The sequence below is a fragment of the Heterodontus francisci genome, unplaced genomic scaffold (assembly GCF_036365525.1).
Source record: "Heterodontus francisci isolate sHetFra1 unplaced genomic scaffold, sHetFra1.hap1 HAP1_SCAFFOLD_58, whole genome shotgun sequence".
Classification (NCBI taxonomy): Eukaryota; Metazoa; Chordata; class Chondrichthyes; order Heterodontiformes; family Heterodontidae; genus Heterodontus; species Heterodontus francisci.
Window position 1 is genome coordinate 2890069 of NW_027142006.1, and position 21367 is coordinate 2911435.

Here is a 21367-nt window from a genome sequence, read left to right on the forward strand (position 1 = left end):
ATGGAGCTAATGGGGAAAAGTCAAATAACTGCATCAATTATAGGAGAGCTGGTTGGTGATGACGTGGATGTGTCTGCAGTGTGCAGGACCAGACTGTTTCTATAGATTCACAATGAATTTTCCATCTTTATTTATAACAGTAAAACTGATCGTGGACAATGGCTATTCTGGTTGCAGCAACCTGAAGATTTAACTCATTGACACCCTGCTTTAGGGGAATCGAGAAAGCACAACACCCAGCTCTGTCAGTTAGTGTGCTTGTTTGCTAACCCACAATTTGTTGGTTCAAGCACTTAAAAGGATGAGGCTTTATTAACTTGAAGTCTTCTTCATCTGCTGTATTACTGTTGCTGTTGATTCTTCAAAGTTAAGGTTAATCAAGTCTTTCTTTGTGAAATCCATGCTGACTGTGCTTTATTATATTTTCATTTTCATATGTATTTTCTACTTTTGGGGATTACAGGATAATGTCATTTTTTATTGATTTTATTTTTATTTATTGCATTTATTGCCCATCCCTAATTCCCTCGAGAAGGTGGTGGTGAGCTGCCTTCTTGAACCACTGCAGTCGATGTGGTGCTGTGAGGAAGTGAGTTCCAGGATTTTGACCCAGTCACAGTGAAGGAACGGTGATATAGTTCCAATTCCAGGATGGTGTGTGGCTCAGAGGGGAACTTGCAGGTGGTGGTGTTCCCATGCATCTGCTGCCCTTGTCCTTCGAGGTGATAGAAGTCATGGGTTTGGAAGGTGCTGTGTCAGGAGGCTTGCTGCGTTGCTGCAGTGCATCTTGTGGATGGTGCACGCTGTGCGTTGGTGATAGAGAGAGTGAATATAGTGAATGAGGCGCCAATCAAGTGGACTGCTTTGTCCTGGATGACGTTGAGCTTCTTAAGTGTTGTTGGAGCTGCACCTATCCAAGCAATGTAGAGTATTGCATCACACTCCTGACTTGTGCCTTGTAGATGGGGGACAGGCTTTGGGGAGTCAGGAGGTGAGTTACTCGCCGCAGGATTCCTAGTGTCTGACCTGCTCTTGTAGCCATGATATTTATATGGCTACTGCAGTTCAGTTTCAGGTCAATGGTAACCCCCAGGATGTTGATAGTGGGGGATACAGCAATCGTAATGCTGTTGAACGTCAAGGGGAGATGGTTAGATTCTCTCTTGTTTGAGATGGTCATTGCCTGGGACTTGCGTGACTCGAAGGTGAAATATCCTTATTGTAGGGTATTGTATTGTACTGTACAGTGACTACACTTGGAAAGTCCTTCATTGGCTGTAAAAGGCTTTACAAAGTCCTGTGGTCGTGAAATGTATGTGTTGCTTTTTCCATTGTTATCAGTGTCATTTTGATCAAAAGATAGGTTTCGTGAGCACAAGATTTAAATCAATGTTGATTCAAATAATGTAAAAGCATCTATATTCTTGCATTGTACTTAATAATCACCATCTTCCCATCCTGAGAGAGTACAATGTTTTTGACCCTGAAATTGATTCCACAATCTCATTCCCTCAGACAATTTCAGCCCAGTTCTGATGAAAGATCACAGATCTGAAACGTTAACTCTGTTTCTCTCTCCACAGATGCTGTCAGACCTGCTGAGTATTTCCAGCATTTTCAAGAGTCTCGATTTCATGAACAGGAAACTTGTTTCAGATCAGATTGGGAGACAGTGTGAAACCACTCCATTGTTCTCATGTCTGAGATTCTGAGGACAGTTGGCTGTTAGTGGAAGACATTAATTAAATGTACCGAGCAACAGCTCAGACCAATTATTATTTTACATGGTGGTATGATGGCCATCCAGGGGTTAAAAGTAGGGATCTTGTAAGGTTTCAGTGTGCAGGACCACTAGAAGACCTCAGGGGTAAAGGCTCAGATCATCAACCAAGTTCTCCACCTGTTGAGGGATCTAGACTGGACAAAGAGGACCGTGACACTCTGAGACCAAGCTCGACCAGTCCACACACCTGCTGGAGCTGTCAAGTTATATTCCCCAAGTTTGTTCAAGATAATTTTACTTCCAATTATTAAGTACTATTCTACTCTCAATAAAAGTTCTGGACTTATTAATCAAGTATCCTGTTGCTTTAATTAGTTAAAGTCATGCCCAAAGAAATTGTCCACAATAGACTTTCCAGAACTGAAAGATAAGTCTGCAAGGATTGCTAATTTTACAGCCCTGTTTAAAAAGAGAGATAAACCCAGGAACTACAGACCAGTTCGTCTAATGTCAGTGGTGGGGAAACTTTTAGAGACAATTATCCAGGAGAAAATTAACTGGCACTTGGTAGAACATGGGCTAATAAATGACAGCCAGTACAGATTGGTTAACAGAAGATTGTGTATGAATTAATTAATGAATTAATTTCTTTGATGAAATTTCACAGAGAGTTGACCAGGGTGGTGAGGTTGATGGTGTGTGTCTGCACTTCAAAATTGTGTTTGAAAAAGTACCATAAAATAGACTTGTTAACAAAATTTGAGCAGATGGGATTAAAGAGGCAGTGGCAGCGTGGATACAAAATTGGCTGAGAGACGGAAAGCATAAAGTAGGGTGAATGCTTGTTTTTCAGAATGGAGGGACTAATACAGTAATGTCACTGTTGTTGCAGTGTGTGCAGTATCTGACCCTGAGCTGTCCTCGGGAGGGGGCTGTTTGTGATTTTCCTGTGGGGTGCATTATCATCAGGGGATCTCTCTGAGCTGTCACAGGGATGGGGCAGTGTGTGATATCCTTGTGCATGTCATGCAGGCCCACTGGCTTGTGGTTCCATCCTGATGCCAAGAAACAGAGCCCCATCTATGGGCAAAAAGTCTCACTTCCCTGTGGGTGTCTTGAGAGAGAAGAAGGCTTAGGGAGTAAACCTGGACAATAAATCCGGAGTGGAGTCCCGTAGGCGGTTACCTGTTACTTGTCAGGTAGTTTTCCAGCAACTCCTACAGCAGAGCTGGTACCAAACAGTGCTGTTTTTTTTCCTTTCCTTTGGACAATACTAGCAATGCTGAGAGGGTGTCCTGATGCTCAGTGTCTCCATACTATTTGCCCAGGCCTGTGCCCTGGAGAGGACACTCCAGCTTTGTGGTTAAACATTAGCAAAACATGGGAAGAAACAGTTACCAATTATAAGCTCTCACTCAATTGGTGTAGAGTATGAGCACCAGGGTTTACTTTTGACAGTGGGAGAGATCATCGCGTCTCATTGGATAACTACCACCTACTCCAAGCTGTGCAGCCCCCAGTCAGTTAGGTGCTGTCCTGCCACGACCTACTTGCTTCAATGGGTGCTTGCAGCTTAGAGAGATATCTCTCAACTGGCGGATTGATAATCTATGCACGAGGAAAGACAAACTCAACAAAGAAGACACCAGTGCTTCGCATCACAAGCTGGAATGTAAGGACCATGTGTCCTGGCCTTAATGACAACCTTCTGCAGGTTGATAGCACACACAAGACAGCTGTGATTGACAAGGAACTCACAAGGCTCAATGTGGACATTGCTGTGCTGCAGGAAACTAGACTCATTCAAAGTGGACCCCTCAAAGAGAAATACTACACCTTCTGCTGACAGGGGAAAGCCCAAGAGGCAACTCGTGAGCATGGAGTGGGTTTCACAGTAAAAAACATGCTACTTGCAATGAGTGAACCCCCACTGTTGGCTCAGAGAGACCTCTTACCCTTCACTTGTCAACAAGCGTGGGCCCAGTTAATCTCATGTGCATCTATGTCCCGACACTCACCTCCACCCCAGATGTCAAGGATCAATTCTATGAGACACTTGACACTGCCATCAGTAGAATTCCCAGCACGAGGGACTATACCTTCTCGGGGATTTCAACGCAAGCTTGGGTACTGACTACAGCTTGGCCAATGAGCATAGGGCACAAGGGGATTAGCAAGATGAACAAAAATGGACAGAGGTTTCTGGAGCTATGCTGTCACCATGGACTCTGTGTGACGAACAGCTATTTCCAGGTCAAGCTGTGCCACAAGGTGTCCTGGAGACGTCCGAGATCATGCCACTGGCACCAGCTAGACCTTATCATCACCAGACATACCACCCTCAGCAGTATCCTCATCTCACGTAGCTATCACAGCGCTGACTGTGACACTGATCACTCCCTAGTGTGTAGCAAGGTCAGGCTTCAGCCAAGGAAGCTTCACCCATCCAAGAAGAAAGGTCGTTCTCGGATCAACACTAGCCAAACCACTGATCCAGAAGGGACCCAGGAGTTCCTCAACATCCTAGATCAGGCTCTTTCAGAAAACGCCGAAGGCCTCGGTGTGGTATCAAAGTGGAATCATCTGCACGCCACCATCTTTTACTCTGCACTCGCTGTGTATGGGAAAAGAGATGGGAGGAATGCTGACTGGTTTGAGGCTTATTGGACTGAAATGGAGTCAGTTACTGCAACTAAGAAGAGAGCCCTCATGAACTACAAACAAGTCTCCAGCAAACAAACTCTAGAGGCTCTCAGAGCTGCCAGAAACAAGTCTCTGCAGACTGCTCGGCACTGCACCAATCAATACTGGTTAAAACTCTGCAACAGCATACAATCTGCCGCTGAATCTGGGGGATGCTAGAGGGACATATGAAGGAATTCAACACACCAAGGTTCCTTAGACAGCACCTTCCATACCCGCAACCTCTACCAACTCACTTCGGCAGTTCCAGGAGAAGTACTGTGAACAGTACAGACCACTCTACATTGTCTTTATAGACATCACCAAGGCCTTCGATCTTGTTAGCAGAGACAGACTCTTCAAACTGCTGTGGAAAATAGGCTGCCCTCCTAAACTCTTGGGCGTCATCTCTTCTTTCCACGAGAACATGCACAGTTCCGTCAGTTACAATGGAGCAACATCAGACACTTTCACGATCAGCAGTGGGGTAAAACAGGACTGTGTCCTGGTGACAACTCTCTTCGGAACGTAGGAGGAGGAAGTTTAACCTGTCGAGCCTGTTCTGTCATTCAATTACATCCTTGCTGATCATCTACCTCAACACTGCTTTCCCGCGCTCTCCCCATGTCCCTTGATGTCATGAGTATCAAGATTTCATTCAATTTCTGTCCTGAACATGCTCAATGATTGAACTTTCACCAACCCCTGAGGTAGAGAATTCCAAAGATTCACCACCCTCTGAGTGAAGAAATTCCACCCTATCTCAGTTTTAAATGGCCTTTTAAATGAATCTTTAAGGAATACAAGCCCAGTTTCCTCAGAAGACAATCCCACCATCCCAGGGATTAGTCTGGTGACCCTCCGTTGCACTCCCTCTGTGGCAAGTATATCCTTCCTTAGATAAGGAAACCAAAACTGCACACAATACTCCAGCACGATCTCACCAAGGCTCTATACAATTGCAGCAAGACATCTTTATTCCTGTACTCATGACCCCTTGTGTTAAGGCCAACATACCATTTGCCTTCCTAATTGATTGCTGCACCTGCATGCGAGCTTTTAGTGTCTCATGAACAAGGACACCCAGGTCCCTTTGGACATCAACACTTCCCAACCTCTCACCATTTAAGAAATATTCTGTCTTTCTGTTCATTCTACCAAAGTGGATAACTTCACATTTATTCACATTATATTCCATCTGTCATTTCATTCACTTATCCTGTCCAAGTCCCCTGGAAGCCTCCTTGTAACCTCCTCACAGCTCACATCCTTTACAATTGGCATATTCTTCTCCATGCTGCTATTTTAAACTTTCAGTGACTCAGATGGGGGTGTCCACCTGCATACCAGAGCTGATGACAAGCTGTTCATCTTGGCAAGACTGCGCACCAAGACCAAAATGAGTCAGTTCTTGGTCTGTGAGTTGCTGTTTGCTGATGACGCTGTGCTGACATCCCATAATGAAGTTCATTAACAGCAGCTTGTATATCGGTTCTCCCTGGCCTGCAAGGAATTTGGACTGGCGATCAGCATCAGGAAGATCAAAGTTATGGGCCAGGACGTAGAGACTCCACCTTCCATCAACATCGACAACCTCACTTTGGAGGTTGTCTACAGCTTCACATACCGTGGATCAACAATCACCAGCAATCTGTCCCTTGATACTGAAATCAGCACCAGGATTGTCAATGTTGCTGCTGTCATGTCAAAGTTGAGAAGACGAGTGTGAACCGACAGCAAACTGATCGAAAATGTGAAGCTCTGCGTGTTCTCAGCACCCTCCTTTATAGTAGAGAAGCATCAACAACTTATACAAGCCAAGAAAAGCAGCCGAACAGCTTCCACCTCCGCTGTCTCAGATGGATATTGGGCATCTCCTGGCAGGACAGAGTGCCGAATGAGGAAGTACACCAGCGTGATCTGCAGCATGTTTGCCCTCTTGAGTCAGCGGTGACTCTGTTGACTGGGTCATGTGTGCTGAATGGATGACGGTCGCTTTGCCAAAGACATGCTCTTTGGTGAGCTTGCTATCAGCATGAGACCAACAGGTCACCCACGTCTGTGATACAAGGACATCTGCAAAGCGAGATCTCAAGCTGACTGGGATTGGAGTCGATGCATGGGAAGTCCTTCCTGCTGACTGGAATTCCTGGAGAAAGGCATTCAGGAAGACCATGGGAAAAGCAGAGGACAAAAGAAATGACCAGATGGTGGGAAAGAGAGCTCAGAGGAAGGAAAAATTATCAGTCGACCTCGGGCCAATGATATTCATCTGTACCAGCTGCGGAAGGGATTGTCACTCACGAGTCATCCTCTACAGCCACAACAAACTATGTTTAATACAGAAGTGACGTGCACCCCGGGCGTAGCCCATCGTCTTCCGAGACGGACGGTTGCCTATTACAATTACAACTACAGCTACAACTACAAGAGCGAGTCAGAGGCTGGGAACTCTGCCGTGACGAACTCAGCTCTTGACTCGCCAAAGCCTGCCCACTCTCTACAAGACCTTCCTCTGATTTCAATTACACGCACATTTGTGATCTGGCTCTGTAGCTTAGTTGGTTAAAGCACCTGTCTAGTGAACAGAAAATCCTGGGTTCAACTCCCAGCAGAGCTTTATTTCACAGTCGCAACGTGGTTGAAAAGTTTCGTTATCAACACTGACATCTGTGGCTTGTGAACTTTAATTCAAAATACATGATGAATTTCAATCACATAAAAAAACAGCCTTTGTGAAGGATATGATTTTGGAATGGCTGTTCCTCCTTGTACAGAATTTTAGTGCTGATACATCAAAGGTAACTTCTTTGATATAAATTTGTTCACAGTTACATTCAACCTGGAAAACAGCTTGATATTAATCTCACTGAAGGAGAGTGTTTGTGTCATTATGTGTTGCTTTTAACCGAGACTGGGACATGACGCAAGTGGGAGGGTTTATCTGAGGTTTGGAATATTTGTCAGTCAGGAACAAGAAAAATCAAAGGAACCAAATAAGAAAACCTATGTCTCATGTGGTTACCGAGAAACGGTGAGAAGATATTAAACTCTGTTGCATTTAATACAACTGTGTGAACTTTGATCTTTGCGGTCTTTTATAAACAGTATTTGAAGGGTCTCAGTAAAAATGTTCAGTGTTGATGAGAGTGGGGTCTGGCTGAGCAGCTGCTTAATGTGACAGGGTCAGGACTGGATGCAGGAAGTTCTCTGACAGTCTCTCTCTGATGGGTTGAGTTGATTTTCAACTGGCAGCTGTTGCTGTTTTGATAATTCAAGTTCCCTCCACCGATTTTTTTGGACAGACAGTGCAGTATGAGGATGTAAAGGGTTAATGCTGAAGACAGTGTGATTAACCCCTCCCACAATCAGAGTGATGATGTAGCAGTCACATGAGATGAGGTTTGGGAGTAGAGAGCAGCACCAAGGATGCTAGTTTCGGAGGCTTGATGAGTGTGTATATAGTATTGTGTAAATTAGAAAAGAGTTCTTCGTTCTTTCAGCAGGAAATGTGTCCAGAAAATATCACGAAACTCACAATTTTATTATTCAGGAGTTGGAACACAGGGATATTAACTCCAAGTGACAGTAGTGGTTTCATTCAACAAAAGAAAAGTAGAGAATAATATTGCTCATTGATTGAAATCCCCCAGTGAGGAGACAGTTAAACAGGTGATCTGTTGGGGCATCCTTCAATTCAAGTTTTCGGCAGCATTTAATCTCAATTTTTGGTGAAATTCTATGTTTTTTGCATCTTTTTTTAATTCAGCTTTGATGGACCAGTGAAAAAACTGAAAAAAGTGAACAGATCCATCCTTTCTTTCCTTCCTTCTTCCCATCAGTTTCTCTTTTCTGTCCCAATTTAATCTGCTGTTTCTGCTGTTTTATCCATTCCAATCAAAATTCAACATTCCAATCAAATCTATTTGTTATTCCACAGTGTCTCTCCATGTGTTTTATTCTGTTGTATTCTCTCACAGTGTGTTTGCTGATCAATTTCACATCTCACTCTGTTCTGGTGAAGATCAGAAGCAGTGTTATCTGTTTGCAACACCCGACAAGTCGGCCTGAGGCTGTGTCTCATCGACAATGTGGAGTTAGGAACATAGAAACATAGGAGCAGGAGTCGGCCATTCAGCTCATCGAGCCTGCCCCACCATTCAATATGATCATGGCTGATCATCCACTTCAATGCCCTTTTCCCCACACTTTCGTCATATTCCCTTATGTCATTTATATTTAGAAATCTATCAATCTCTGCTTTAAACATACTCAATGACTGAGCTTCCACAGCCCTCTGGGTTACAGAATTCCAAAGATTCACAACCCTCTGAGTAACAACATTTCTCCTCATCTCTGTCCTAAGTGGCTTGCCCCTTATTTTGAAATTGCGTCCCCTGGTTCTCGACTCCCCAGCCAGGGGAAACATCTTAGCTGCATCTACCCTGACTGTCCTTTAAATATTTTGTGGGTTCCAATGAGATCACCTCTCATTCTTCAAAACTCTAGAGAATAGAGACCCAGTTTCCCCAATCTCTCTTTATAGGACAGTCCCACCATCCCAGGAACAAGTCTGATGAACCTTCGTTGAACTCCCTCCATGGCAATAATATCCTTCCTGAGGTAAGGGGACCAAAGCTGCACACAGTACTCCAAGTGCAGTCTAACCAAGGTTCTATACAATTGAAGCAAGAATTGAAGCAAGAGTACTCCTGTACTCAAATCCTCTTGCGATAAAGGCTAACATACTATTAGCCTTCCTAATTGCTTGCTGCACCTGCATGTTAGCTGTCAGTGACTTATTGACATGGACACCCAGGTCACACTTATATTCTATACCTCAGTTAATAAAGGAAAGGATTCCATATACCTGCTGAACCACCTTATTGACCTGTACTGCTACTTCAGGAATCTGTGGACATTCACTCCAACGTCCCTCACTTCCTCTGCACCATTCAGTGTTCTCCCATTAATTGTTTATTCCTTTGCCTTTTTTGACGCCTGCTCTCGCTGTTCCCTGCTCTCCGAGTGAACTCTTGCTCCCTCTCCTGGGCTCTTTATGCTCCACTCTGCTCTCACTGTTTCCCGCTCTCTTAATGTATCAATATTTGTTTGCCTTGTGTTTAATTTAAAATATGGATAAACTGTATTTTACAGTTGTAGGTTTTATTTGGTAGTCCTGTACAAGTTGTGGATTGATATTTAATATTTAGCTCTGTGAAAACGATTGTGAATGAAAATATAACTTTCAATCTGATACATGGGCTGGTCTGCAAGCTCCAAGTCCTTCATTTTGTAGTAATGGAATTGATAATGTATCTTTCAGTCTTAATCTCTGTGGCATTTTTGAACTGGTATGTAATGCATAACATGGTCTAACGTCTGATGTACATTATTGGGATTCAAAGGATCATAAGAAATAGGGGCATTAGGCCATTCAGCCCATCGAGCCTGCTCCAACATTCAAACAGATCGTGACTGATCATCTACCTCTACGCCATTTTTGCCTGCTATCTCCATATCCCTTGATCTTGTTAGTATTTAGAAATCTATCGATTTCTGTCTTGAATATGTTCAATGATTGATCTTCCACAGCCCTCGGGGATAAAGAATTCCACAGATTTCTCACCCTCTGAGTAAAGAAATTCCTGCTCATCTCAGTCTCAAATGGCCTGCCCTTATTCTGAGACTGTGTCCCCTTGTTCTAGACTCACTAGACAGAGGAAACATCCTATCCATATCTACCCTGCACACCCTGTAAGAACTTTGTCTGTTTCAATGAGATCACCTCTCATTCTTCAAAACTCTAGAGAATTTAGGCCCAGTTTCTGCAGTCTCTCATCATCAGACAATCCCACCATCCTAGGGGACGAGACCGGTGAATCTCTGTTGCACTCCCTCTGTGACAAGTCTATCCTTCCTTAGATAAGGAAACCAAAATTGTACAGAATACTCCAGGTGCGGTCTCATCTGGACTTCATACATCTTTACTCATGTACTCAAATACGCTTTCAATGAAGCCAACATACCATTTGCCTTCCTAATTGCTTGCTGCACCTGCATACTAGCTTTTCGTGTCTCATGAACAAGGACACCCAGGTGCCTTTGGACATCGACACTTCCCAGCCTCTCACCATTTAAGAAATACTCTTTCTGTTCATTCTACCAAAGTGGAGAACTTCACACTTATTTATATTATATTCCATCTGCCATGTTCTTGCCCATTCATTTAACCTGTCCAAATCCCCTTGAAGCCTCTTTGCATTCATTCTGTACCTTTCAATCATGTAAATTTTGTCTGTTCTGTTTCAAGTTTTATATTTAAAATGTAACCATGGTGACAGAGTTTATTTAGCTCTGATAGTGAGTTTGTTTTTGCACTGTGATTGATGTATCAACATGTCAGCTGTATTGAATTGGAGTGAAATGGAAACAACTTCTGTCTCTCCTGCTGTTGTTTGACTGTTGGATTGAAAATGTGTCTCTTGACTTTGGGATCAGTGTCTGTCTGACTACTTCTTTTGTTTGTTCCAGTGGAACTGATGAGCTGGCAGTATCTCTGTGCTTTGGGAGTGATCCTGTACCGACTGTGTGTTGGAACGAGATCACTGCACTTTTCCTTGTGTCCAAGAATCACCACACCCATTCAGGTTCCTTCATGTATTTTCCTGCAGGAATGAAAGAACTGGTGAGGTAGAAGATACAAAAGCGATCAATGTAATCGTCCCAATAATAATCATTATGAACAATCACAAAATGAAAACCAGGAACACAAACAGTGTCAGTGTCTGACTCCACTGCAGTACTGCAGTATTCAGCTTCTGTTTACCAGGTGTTTGCAGTGGTTTTACAACAAGTTTGTGACATTCAGAAACAACACAAGCCCTGCACTGCTCAATGACTGGGACTGTCCGATCGAGCAGTGACCTTTACACAGTCACATTTCTATTTCAACGGAAAACAAGCAGCCACTATTTAAAATGTGCCTTTCACACTTCTCACCTGGTGTCTGCAATAAATGTTCTTTGTCTAACTGTCCACATCGTTATTTTGCGGCTATTTTCCCCCCACTGTTCACAATCCAACAAACAGTGAGAGATTGGAACTAAAGCAGGAAAATTCCCTCTCCTTTGGGTGGTGAAATTGTCAGTGATTTTCAATAGTGATTTCTTCCCATTGTGTCTCCCTGAGCCTGTCCAGACACTGTCCGAGAATGAACTCTCCCTTCCCCGTGTCCCCGGCTCACTCCATGTTCCGGGAGCAGCTCCTGCTCCACAGTGTCTGTTACAAACACTCCCCGACTCCCCCTCAACTTCCAACCACTCAATGCTAATCTCTGAGCACATCTGCGGACACGCTCCCAAAGCAGTGGCTGATGGAAGCAGATGCTGTTTGTTCCCTTCCCCCGGGCCCGGGAAGTCTCCATTAGCAGCTGATTTAAAGCATCTTCCCCTGATTGAGTGAATGGCCTCACAGATTGGGTTGGGGAAAGACTGCGCATGCGCTCCACTCCTCATTGTGACGTCCCACTGGGGGCGGTGCTACGTCGCGCGTGCGCAGATCTCTGCAGCAATTCAGCATTCAAACATCAATGGGAACTTTCCCCATTTCACCCTCATCAAAGTCCCAAAGAAAGTGAAGAGGGGCTTGGACTGGAGGGAGGGAGGGGCGGGGTAGGGGGAACCTAGAACCCAGAAAGCTGCCCACTTACCCCATTTAGATGCTCAATTTGTGGTCATTCCCTGCAGGGGGTTTGTTATTATTGAGCCCCTCCTGGTAAAACAATCCGACAGAAAGAGGGGAGAAAGGAGGGAGCCGGTGTGTTTGATGGGACCTTGCAGAATTCATTTCAGCAGCAAAAGTCCCGGGTTATATTAACCCGAGTGAAACACGCTGTCAGTGAGAGGAAAACCGAACGGCCCTTTTCATCTTTTCATTGGAAACAAAGTAGAGCCGGAAGTGCGGCGAGCAGAGCAGACACACAAGCTCAATGACAGGAGAGCTTGGCCGTCCCTGAGTTTCAGCTCCCGGCTCTTACATTTCCTCATCCACACTGTCTTTACTGTGGATGTTCAGGGGTTCCTTGTCGGATCTGAGGACTGTATCCATTAAACATTCTGAGTCAGGAGATCCACACACTCTCTGTTATCAAGATTTATGGGCAGGAATGTTTCAAAACTTTGTCTATTAAATCATTGTATTATTCACAGAACTAATGAGGCAATCGGTTCATTATTCAGGCCTTGAACTTGGTTTGGGTAGACCGAAAACTGAGAGGTTCAGCACCTCTCCAATCCTTCACTAATATAACTGATTTTTTGATGAAGTAACAGAAAAGGTTGATGAAGGGAAAGCAATGGATGTTGTCTATATGGATTTTAAGAAAGCGTTTGACAGACTACCACAGAAAAGGCAGGGTAACAAAACTGAGGTTCCAGGAATAGGAGGGTCAGTATCTGCTTGGGTTAAAAAATGGATGAAATATCAAGAAAAGCGAGTTGTGGTATTTGGTTGTTTTTCAGAATGGAAGATGGTGAACAGTGATGTCCACAAGGGTCAGTGTCAGGACCACCATATATATAAATGACTTGAATATTGGAATCACAGAATTGTTACTGCACAGAAGGAGGCCATTTGGCCCATCGTGTCTGCACTGACTCTCCAAATGAGCAATTCACCTCATGTCACTTCCCCGTCTTCTCCCCATAATCCTGCACATTCTTCCTTTTCAGATAACAGTCTAATTCCCCTTTGAATGCTTCAATTAAACCTGCCTCCATCACATTCTCAGGCAGTTCATACTTTAACCACTCGCTGTGTGAAAAAGATTTTCCTCATGTCGCTTTTGCTTCTTTTACCAATTACTTTAAATCTGTACCCTCTCGTTCTCGATCCTTTCACAAGTGGGAACAGTTTCTCCCTATCCACTCTGTCCACACCCCTCATCATTTTGAATACCACTATGAAATCTCCTCTTAGCCTTCTTTTCTCCAAGGAAAACAGTCCTAACATCTCCAATCTATCTTCATAACTGAAATTCCTCATCCCTTGAACCATTCTCATGAATCTTTTCCATAATCTCTCCAATGCCTTCACATCTTTCCTAAAGTGTGGCACCCAGAACTGGACTCAGTACTTCAGCTGAAGCTAGTGTCTTATACAAGTTCAACATGACCTCCTTGTTCTTGTACTCTATGCCTCTATCACTAAAGCCGAGGATACTGTATGCTTAATTTACCACTCTCTCAACCAATGACATATAACCCCAACTCCCACTGCTCCTGCACCCCCTTTAGAATTGTACCCTTTATTCTATATTGTCACTCCATGTTCTTCTTTCCAAAATGAATCAATTCACATTTCTCTGCATTGAACTTCACCTGTCATCTGTCCTCCCATTCCACCAACTTGTCTATGTCCTTTTGAAGTTCTACACTATCATCCTTACAGTTCACAATGCTTCCAATTTTCGTGTCATCCATAAGCTTTGAAATTCTGCCCTGTACACCAAGGTCGAGGTCATTAATATATATCAGGAAAGGCAAGGGTCCCAACACTGACTCCTGGGGAACTCCACTACAAACCTTCCTCCAGCCCGAAGAACATCCATTGCTCACTACTCTTTGTTTCCTGTCAATCAGCCAATTCCATATCCATGTTACTACTGTCCCTTTTATTCCATGAGTTATAACTTTGCTCACAAGTCTGTTGTGTTGCATTGTATCAAACTCCTTTTGAAAGTCAATAAAAGCAAAATACTGCAGATGCTAGAAATCTGAAGTATAAACAAAAATTGCTGGAAATACTCAGCAGGTCTGGCAGCATCTGTGGAGAGAGAAACAGAATTAATGTTTCAGGTCAGTGACCATTCAGATGCTGCCAGACCTTTTGAAAGTCCATGCACACCACATCAACAGCATTGCCCTCATCATCCCTCGCTGTTACCTCATCACAAAACTCCAGCAGGGCAGTTAAACATGATTTTCCCTGAAGAAATCCATGCTGTCTTTCCTGAATTAACCACATTTGTCAATGGGACTGTTAATTTTGTCCCGAATTATTCTTTCGAGAAGTTTTCCCACCACCGAAATTGAACTGACTGGGGAGTGAGACGAGGTGAGTTGCTTTAGCAGAGAGCCAACATGGGTTCGTCAGGCCGAATGGCCTCCTTCTGTGCTTTAGCCATTCTTTGATTGTATGATTCTAGCGACAACTGTTGGTGGAGAGGCAGTGATGCAGGAATGGGTTGACAGAAAGGGGAAAGTCTGGGCTGGTGTGTGTTTGCAGCATTTGCAGCTTGTGTTCGGGTTTGTGAATAAAGGTGATTTGGAAGCTGTGTTCCAAATTGAAGTGTTTATTGGAAGCAAGAAGTTGATGTCAATGAAGAATACAACGTGTTAAGATGAAGGGTGGTGTGATTGAGGATAGCAGTAAATATTGTGCTGGTGAATTATTTGTGTTAATAAACTTCCACTGCGCCCTCTGCTGCAGGCTGCTGTTTATATCCAGCTGTGTGTTAGTGCCGTGTGTTAACTCGATAAATGATTGTTTCAACGCTGTTTATAAAGCAATAGCATTGCACTCAAACAGTCCCAGACATAGCAACACACGTACAAAAGCAAAATACTGCAGATGCTGGAAATCTGAAACATAAACAGAAAATGCTTGAAATATTCAGCAGATCTGGCAGCATCTGTGGAGAAAGAAACAAAGTTAATGTGAGCTAAGGAAACAGACCTGAACTGTTAACTGTTTCTCTCTGCACAGATGCTGCCAGACCTACTGAGCATTTCCAGCATTTTCTGTTTTTATTACAGCAACACCTTTGATCAGCAGTAGCGGTGATAGTGCGAGCCAGGGGGCAGCCGGGAAGGTACGTTTCACTATCAAGTACTTACCTGGCGATTCGGCGGACGCGGACACGGGGACTGCTGGGTAAGTGAACTTATATATTCGGGCAGTGGCTAAACCCGAAACACTACACGTGTAGTGTCTCCCACCCATCCTCCTCCTCCAACCAAAAAAAAGGACTCTTGTGTGGAGGGTTTGGTAAGGTAAGGTTTTCCTTTATATTTTTTTATTCTCTGTTGTCAATTTGGAGCAGAGGGGATGGAAGCCTGGGCAGTTGCATGCTCCTCTTGCAGGATGTGGGAGGTAAGGGTCACCACTTGTGTCCCTGCTGACTTCACCTGTGAGAAGTGCACCCAACTCCAGCTCCTCACAGACCGTGTTAGGGAACTGGAGCTGGATGAACTTCGGATCATGCGGGAGGCAGAGGGGATGATAGAGAGCAGTTATAGGGAAGTCCTGACACCGAAGTCACAGGATAAAGGTAGCTGGGTGACCGTCAGGGGAGGGAAAGGGAGTAGGCGCACAGTGCAGGGATCCCCTGTGGTTGGCGGGGAGGGGGACCTACCAGGGGAAAGCCACAGTGGCCAGGTCTCTGGCACTGAGCCTTGCTCTGCGGCTCAGAAGGGAAGGGTGGAGAATAGGAGAGCGATAGTGATAGGAGATTCAATGGTTAGAGGAACAGACAGGAGATTCTGTGGTCGCGAACGAGACTCCCGGATGGTATGTTGCCTCCCGGATGCCAGGGTTAGGGATGTCTCGGATCGAGTCTACAGGATTCTTAAGGGGGAGGGGGAGCAGCCAGAAGTCGTGGTCCATATCGGTACCAATGACATAGCTAGGTAAAGGGATGAGGACCTGAAAAGCGAATATAGGAGTTAGGTTGGAAGCTAAAAGGCAAGACGAGCAGAGTAGTAATCTCAGGATTGATACCGGTGCCACGTGCTAGTGAGGCGAGAAACAGAGAGCGAGTGCAGCTGAACACGTGGCTACAGAGCTGGTGTAGGAGGGAGGGCTTCAGTTATGTGGATCATTGGGATACCTTCTGGGGAAGGTGGGACCTGCACAAGAAGAACGGGTTGCATCTGAACTGGAGGGGCACCAATATCCTGGGCGGGAGGTTTGCTAGAGCTCTTCGGGAGGGTTTCAACTAGTTTGGCAGGGGGATGGGAACCGGAGCTATGGATAAGTGGATGGGGTAGCTGTTGATCAGGCAGATACTGAGTACAGAGAGTCTGTGAGGAAGGTTAGACAGTTGACAGGGCAAAGTTTCAGCCAGTATGATGGGTTGAAGTGTGTCTATTTTAATGCAAGAAGTGTCAGGAATAAGGGTGATGAACTTAGAGCATGGATCAGTACTTCGAGCTACGATGTTGTGACCATTACGGACACTTGGATATCACAGGGGCAGGAATGGATGTTGGATGTTCCGGGGTTTAGATGTTTCAAAAGGAATAGGGAGGGAGGTAAAAGAGGTGGGGGAGTGACATTGTTAATCAGGGATAGTATCACAGCTGCAGAAAGGGAGGTCATCGAGGAGGGTTTGTCTACTGAGTCATTATGGGTGGAAGTCAGAAACAGGAAAGGAGCAGTCACTTTATTGGGAGTTTTCTATAGACCCCCCAATAGCAACAGAGACACGGAGGAACAGATTGGGAGGCAGATTTTGGAAAGGTGCAGAAGTAACAGGGTTGTTGTCATGGGTGACTTCAACTTCCCTAATATTGATTGGAACCTCCTTCGTGCAATTAGTTTGGATGCAGCAGTTTTTGTCAGGTGTGTCCAGGAAGGTTTCCTGACTCAATATGTAGATAAGCCGACTAGAGGGGAGGCTATGTTGGATTTGGTGCTTGGCAACGAACCAGGCCAGCTGGCAGATCTCTCGGTGGGAGAGCATTTCGTTGATAGTGATCACAACTCCCGGACCTTTACTATAGTCATGGAGAGGGACAGGAGCAGACGGGATGGGAAAATATTTAATTGGGGGAGGGGGAATTACAATGCTATTAGGCAGGAACTGGGGTGCATAAATTGGGAACAGATGTTCTCAGGGAAATGCATGACAGAAATGTGGTGGTTGTTTAGGGAGCACTTGCTGCGACTGCTGGATAGGTTTGTCCTGATGAGGCAAGGAAGGGATGGTCGGGTGAAGGAACCTTGGATGACAAGAAATGTGGAACAGCTAGTCAAGAGGAAGAAGGAAGCTTACTTAAGGTTGAGGAAGCAAGGATCAGACAGGGCTCTAGAGGGTTACAAGGTAGCCAGGAAGGAACTGAAGAATGGACTTAGGAGAGCTAGAAGGGGACATGAAAAAGTCTTGGCGGGTAGGATTAAGGAAAATCCCAATGCGTTCTACACTTATGTGAGGAACAAGAGGATGGCCAGAGTGAGGGTAGGGCCGATCAGGGATAGTGGAGGGAACTTGTGCCTGGAGTCGGAGGAGGTAGGGGAGGTCCTAAATGAATACTTTGCTTCAGTATTCACTAGTGAGAGGGACCTGGTCGTTTGTGAGGACAGCGTGAAACAGGCTGATATGCTCGAACAGGTTGATGTTAAGAGGGAGGATGTGCTGGAAATTTTGAAAGACATGAGGACAGATAAGTCCCTGGGGCCAGACGGGATATACCCAAGGATATTAAGGGAAGCAAGGGAAGAGATTGCCGCGCCTTTGGCGATGATCTTTGCGTCCTCACTGTCCACTGGAGTAGTACCAGATGATTGGAGGGTGGCAAAAGTTATTCCCCTGTTCAAGAAAGGGAATAGGAACAACCCTGGGAATTACAGGCCAGTTAGTCTTACTTCGGTGGTAGGCAAGTTGATGGAAAAGGTGCTGAGGGATAGGATTTCTGAGCATCTGGAAAGACACTGCTTGATTCGGGACAGTCAGCACGGTTTTGTGAGGGGTAGGTCTTGCCTCACAAGCCTGATTGATTTCTTTGAGCAGGTGACCAAGCAAGTGGATGAGGGTAAACCAGTGGATGTGGTGTACATGGATTTTAGTAAGGCATTTGATAAGGTCCCCCATGGTAGACTTATGGAGAAAGTCAGGAGGCATGGGATAGTGGGGAATGTGGCCAGTTGGATTAAGAATTGGCTAACTGATAGAAGGCAGAGAGTGGTCTTAGATGGTAAATACTCAGCCTGGAGCCCAGTTACCAGTGGCGTGCCACAGGGATCAGTTCTGGGTCCTCTCCTGTTTGTGATTTTTATTAACGACTTGGATGAGGAAGTCGAAGGGTGGGTCAGTAAATTTGCAGATGATACAAAGGTTGGTGGAGTTGTGGATACCGAGGAGGGCTATTGTCGTCTGCAAAGGGACTTGGATAGGTTGCAGTGCTGGGCTGAAAAGTGGCAGATGGAGTTTAACCCTGAAAAGTGTGAGGTCGTCCATTTTGGAAGGACAAACACGAATGCAAAATACTGGGTTAACGGTAGGGTTCTTGGGCATGTGGAGGAGCAGAGAGACCTTGGGGTCTATGTGCATAGATCGTTGAAAGTTGCAACTCAAGTGGATAGGGCTGTGAAGAAGGCATATGGGGTGTTAGCGTTCATTAGCAGAGGGATTGAATTTAAGAGCCGTGAGGTGATGATGCAGCTGTACAGGACCTTGGTAAGGCCTCATTTGGAGTACTGTGTGCAGTTCTGGTCGCCTCATTTTAGGAAGGATGTGGAAGCCTTGGAGAGGGTGCAGAGGAGATTTACCAGGATGTTGCCTGGAATGGAGAATAAGTCTTACGAGGAAAGGCTGAACATTCTAGGCCTCTTCTCATTAGAACGGAGAAGGATGAGGGGTGACATGATAGAGGTTTATAAGATGATCAGGGGAATAGATAGGGTAGACAGTCAGAAACTTTTTCCCCGGGTGGAGCAAAGCGTTACAAGGGGTCATAAATTTAAGGTGAAGGGTGGGAGATATAAGGGGGATGTCAGGGGAAGTTTCTTTACCCAGAGAGTGGTCGGGGCATGGAATGCCTTGCCTGGGGAAGTTGTTGAGTCAGAAACTTTAGGGACTTTCAAACGGCTTTTAGATAGGTATATGGATAAAGGAGAATGATGGGGTATAGATTAAATTGTCCTTGACAGAGGACAAAGGATCGGCACAACATCGTGGGCCGAAGGGCCTGTTCTGTGCTGTATTTTTCTATGTTCTATGTTCTATGTTCAGTCAGTCTTATGTCGGTAGTGGGCAAATTATTGGAGAGGATTCTGAGAGACAGGATTTATGAGTAGTTGGAAAAGCATAGTTTGATTAGAGACAGTCAGCATGGCTTTGTGAGGGGCAGGTCATGCCTCACAAGCCTTACTGAATTCTTTGAAGATGTGACAAAACACATTGATGAAGGAAGAGCAGTGGATGTGGTGTATATGGATTTCAGTAAGGCGTTTGATAAGGTTCCCCATGGTAGGCTCATTCAGAAAGTAAGGAGGCATGGGATACAGGGAAAGTTGGCTGTCTGGATACAGAATTGGCTGGCCCATAGAAGACAGAGGGTGGTAGTAGATGGGAAGTATTCAGCCTGGAGCTCGGTGACCAGTGGTGTTCCGCAGGGATCTGTTCTGGGACCTCTGCTCTTTGTGATTTTTATAAATGACTTGGATGAGGAAGTGGAAGTCTGGGTTAGCAAGTTTGCCGATGACACGAAGGTTGCTGGAGTTGTGGATAGTGTGGAAGGCTGTTGTAGGTTGCAACGGGACATTGACAGGATGCAGAGCTGGGCTGAGAAGTGGCAGATGGAGTTCAACGTAGAAAAGTGTGAAGTGATTCATTTTGGAGGGTCGAATTTTAATGCAGAATACAGGCTAAAAGACAGGATTCTTGGTAGTGTGGAGGAACAGAGGGATCTTGGGGCCCATGTCCATAGATCGCTCAAAGCTGCCACCCAAATTGATAGGGTTGTTAAGAAGGCGTATGGTGTGTTGGCTTTCATTAACAGAGGGATTGAGTTTAAGAGCCGCGAGGTTATGCTGCAGCACTTTTAAGCCTTGGTTAGACCTGACTTGGAATATTGTGTTCAGTTCTGGTCGTCTCATTATAGGAAGGATGTGGAAGCTTTAGAGAGGGTGAAGAGGAGATTTATCAGGATGCTGCCTGGACTGGAGGACATGTCCTACGAAGAAAGATTGAGGGAGCTGGGGCATTTCCCATTGTAACGAAGAAGGATGAGAGGTGACTTGATAGAGGGTTACAAGATGATGAGAGGCATAGATAGAGTGGATAGCCAGAGACTTTTTCCCAGGGTGGAAAGGGCTATCACCAGGGGGTATAATTTTAAGGTGATAGAGGAAGGTTTCGGGGAGATGTCAGAGGTAGGTTCTTTGCACAGAGAGTGGTGGGTGCGTGGAATGCACTGCCAGCGGTGGTAGTAGAAGCAGATACATTAGGGACATTTAAGCGTCTCTTGGATAGGTACATGGATGATAGTAGAATGAAGGGTACGTAGGCAGTTTTGATCTGAGAGCAGGTTAAATGTTCGGCACAACATCGTGGGCCGAAGGGCCTGTACTGTGCTGTACTGTTCTATGTTCTATGTTCTATAACACAGGTGATGGGAGGCTCAGCCTGGCTACGTAATGTTACAAGGACGCTGAGTAACACCATCGACAACGGGACAGAGAGTAAAACACACAGAAAACTAATAGACTGTGAGGAAGCAAAAGTGAGGAACGGAGAGAGAGAGACAACGAAACTGAGATGGAGAAACAAGGCGTTTGTATGATTGTGTTCTCCCTGTTGTGTAACGGTATTTCCTGTTGTGTAAATATGTTTTCTGTTGTGTAAAGATGTACCCTGTTGTTGTGTAAAGGTTTTCCCTGTTATTGTTTTATTTTCTGTTCCTGACCATCTCCTCACGGTGACCATTTGTCCTGCTTTGATTGTGGCCAACATCACCATCTGGTGGTGGAGAGGAGGCTCTGCAGGAAGGGGTTGACAAAGTGGGAGAGACTCGGCTGGTCCGTGTTTGCAGCTTGTGTTCGTGTGAGCACAAGTGATTTGTTACCGATTGATGTGTTCACGAGAAGGAAAAAGCTGATAACAATCGAGAGCATCTTGCAATTATTGGGAAACACTTGATGTTTTGAAAGTGAACTGTTTGTGTTATTACCAAACATAAA

At 45.0% G+C, this 21367-nt stretch overlaps 1 non-coding gene across 1 annotated transcript; it reads left to right on the forward strand.

The window, feature by feature from the left end:
- The first annotated feature begins 6951 nt into the window (after positions 1–6951).
- Positions 6952–7025, forward strand: trnat-agu (transfer RNA threonine (anticodon AGU)). The gene has a single exon. It is a non-coding gene; the product is annotated as a tRNA-Thr (tRNA).
- The last annotated feature ends 14342 nt before the right edge of the window (positions 7026–21367 follow it).